This window comes from Camelina sativa, chromosome 4 (genome assembly GCF_030686135.1).
Source record: "Camelina sativa cultivar CO46 ecotype springtype chromosome 4, ASM3068613v1".
In the NCBI taxonomy this organism is placed as follows: Eukaryota; Viridiplantae; Streptophyta; class Magnoliopsida; order Brassicales; family Brassicaceae; genus Camelina; species Camelina sativa.
In genome coordinates, this window is record NC_141883.1 from 18138571 (window position 1) to 18142487 (window position 3917).

Consider the following 3917-nt stretch of genomic DNA (forward strand, 5'->3'; position numbering starts at 1 on the left):
AAGGGTTCGCCTTCTTCTAGGATCTAAATTCTTTGTTTGATAGTTTTTACTATTGGTTTCTCCTTTTGCTTCCAAGAACTTCTCTTTTGTTTGTCGGTTTAGTTTCCCTCTTTTGGGCTTTAAACTCCGGGGATATATTTGTTTTCCGCCGGCTTATATTTGTATTCCACCTTGTATCATTCCAAGCTTTATCAATAACATCAGTTGATAAAAAAAAAAAGATTTAGATCATCTCTAACTCATCTCCATATTCATCTCAAAAATAGAATTTAGACCATTCCTATTATACACTACAATATAAAGATCTTAGTTTTTTAAACTCTAAATGGAGTACTATGGTATGGAGAAAACTCCATCTTTAAAATGAAGTTACTTTATTTTGAAGAAAATAATAAAAAATAGGTTGGAGAGAAAGAACTAATAAATGACTTATTTAACCACCAGAAAAGAAAAGATGAAAAAAAGACTAGGGAGTAAGTAGTTAAGTTAATAATTGTTAATATATAAAATAGCAACTTGATTTAGAAAAATGAATTGACTTTGATAAAAATATATATATATATATGTATATATATATATATATATATTTAATGTAACCACCAGGAAACTAAAATAAAAAAAGACTAGGGAGTCAGTATTTAATTAAATGATTCACAGTGAAGACAAATAATGCAATGAATGATTCACAGTATATCATAGTTGTTAGCATGTTCGTCGTTGACTTCTTCTTTTATTTTCTGTTAAAATTGCCTATCTTTGGAAACCATTCAGTCAGAGTATGAGTCCGCTTCACAGTGGAATAATACCTTATTTGTCTAGGTTGCAGTCTCCACAATGCTCGATTATCTTAGCAACGTTCGTATGTCCAAAAGTAAAATACAAGATTAAGCATGTCACGGCGGACCCAAGAAATTATTTAAGTGTGAGTGCATAATACTAGAAAAGGAGAATTGAAATTATTTAAGTGTAAGGGTGCATATCAAACTTTTTTTTTTTTGCTAAATACGTAAATATTATTAATATGAAATTAGAGGTTTTACAAAAATTAGAAAACCTATCTCAGAGCAGCCCAGGCAAAAAAAATAAAACAAGGCTATGATAGATTGGTGAAATAGGAAAGAGTTAACGGATCTAGAGGAGAAGAAGCTTTTGCCAACGCTTTCTTTGACTTCTTGAGGCGATAATGTTGCGAAGTTCAGAATCGACCACAAAATTATTCTTTTATGAAATTACATGGATATATTCAATATATTCTTAAGCAAATAATTAACAAAATTTTTATAATTAAAAAAAAATAAGCAATTAAATGCATCGACTAATCACTAGAGTAGAAGTTGCAAAAAAAGTTAGCGATTAAAATTTTTGTTCATTGATCGCTGCTATTGGTCGCTAGCTTTCAGATATACACAAATTGAGCCCCTAGCTAGTTTTATAATTACACTTTAAAAATAAACTCTTATTCACTTTTGAAACTCTATATTGAAATACTATTTCTATATAATCAGGTGTGGTTTCTTGTATTGAATGATTCTTTATTACTTAAGTCTTTCTTAATCAATTAAGTTGCAGATCTTGGCTAAATCTAGTCTTTTTATTTTTCATTTTTTCAACAAATTTTTCAATTATTAGAATAGTTCAAATGAGCCGGTATAAACGAATATTATTTATATATTCCAAAAAGTAAATGAGCATTTTCAAAAATACTTTCTTTTTTATGTTCTTTTTTGAAAATACCACTACATGTTTATTTTCAAAAATACTATTTTTATGAATAAAACGACCAAATTACTCTTTCTTTGAGTAACAACAAGAATGTCCAGTCGTCAAAATTGACAAAAATTTCCGCAAAAAAAAAATGAAAAATATTTCCGCCAGAAAAAATGAAATAATTTTCCGTTAAAATTTAAATATTTCCTGCCAAAATTTTAATATTTCCCAGCAAAATTGCTGAAAATTATACCTTATAAGATAGGGTTTACAAGATTTTTACAAGGTTTTTATAAAAAAATTATAAGGTTTTTAATAAATTTTCACTTATAAAAACAGTATAAATACCTTGTAAAACCTTATAAATCCTTTTAAAATTTGTTAAAACCTTTTAAAAACCTTATAAAAGTCTTATAATATTTTTTTGGCAGGAAAATTGTTTTTGTGGGAAATTTTTTTGGGGGGAATTATTTTTGTCATAAAAAAATTTTGGCGAAAATTTTTTGTTTTTCATTTTGTTGACTAAAATATTATTCAAGTAGGGATAAAATGTTCATTAAAACATAAAGAGGGTAAAAATGAAAATGGTCAAAAAGAGGGGTATTTTTGAAAAGGAAAATCACAAAAAATACATTTCTAACAAATTCTCTAAAATAAAATACAGTTATATATGAACAAACTAATATTCTAAGACTTTCACCAAAAAAGAAACTAATATTCTAAGACAATCATTTTGTGTGATGATGATCTAATCTCTTTCTAATACTCTGATTTATGTCTTTCATCCAACATTTTCATAGTCTGTCAATTAATTAATACAATAAAACTTTAATCAACTAATGTTTGATAAATTATTAACTACCATAAATGTTAAATCTAAAGGTTATGAACTGAGGTAGAGTAAAAGTTGACAAAATTTAACAAGATAATAATAATAATATTTTTTAAAACATCTATATATACTTGACTCTAATAATAACCGGGATAAACAAAATGAAATAGAGAGTAATCATATTAGACACGTTATAATCGGATTAATCAGGGAGTAATCAGATACCTGATTTTTAAAAAAAAATATTAGTTATTAATCGAGGTGGATATGATGAGCTAGTGATTTTACGGTGTAATCGGTACCAGACGGAGTTTTTTAAAAACAGGAGTTAATCTCAATGGTGTAGTATTCTACAGCCTGGCCTGCTTTCTCCATTTTACTAGATAAGTTTCGTTTCTTCTGTTGGATAAGCTTCTAGAAAGTTCTAGAATAGATATCCTAAAAGGAAATAGGAATCTAGTTAGGATAATGCAGAGTTGTAATCCTAAACTAAAAAAGAAATAGAATGTTTTAGAAAAGGAAGTCTAGAACCTTATAAATAGAGATCATATGAAGGATGTATAGGAAAAATAGAGTTGTGTATAGTTTTGAGAAGATTTTCTAAACATTAATAAAGGAAGGATTCTTTATTCAAGCTTAAGGTTTTGTGATTTGATTATTTATTTGGTATCAGAGCAAATCCTGGAGTACAAAGAGCTCATACGAACCATGGCTGAGACGAAACCATTGGACAAGACGACATCAACCTTCACAATTCAATGTGCGATGTTGAATTCAACCAATTACATCGTCTGGACATTGAAGATGAAGGCGACATTGAAAGTTCACAAAGCTTGGATTGCAATTGATCCTGGAATGGATATTGAGGAGAAGAACGACGTTGCAACAGCTTTGCTATATCGATCTATACAAGAGAATATGACTCTGCAAATTGGTGAACAAGATTCAACTCAGGATATTTGGGAAGCAATAAAATCAATAAATCAAGGCGTAGAACGCGTCAAAGAAGATCGCCTCCAAACTCTAATTTCTGAATTTGAGTGCTTAAGGATGAAAGATTCAGATACTATTGACACCTTCTCAGGTAAGTTATCAAAGATAGTCTCGAGATCAGCCTCTCTAGTTCAACCTCTTGATGCACCAAAGTTGGTGAAGAAGTTTCTAAATAGCCTACCCGCTAACAAATACATACACCTCATTGCTTTTCTTGAACAAGTCTTGGATCTAAACAAAACTAGTTTTGAAGACATCATTGGGAGATTTAAAGCTTTCGAGGCTCGTATAAACGGGCAAGCAGCACAAGAAACTCAACAAAACCTCTTGTTCTCAAATACGGATGGAGACAGCGGTAGAGGTAGAGGACGCGGCAGAGGCAGAG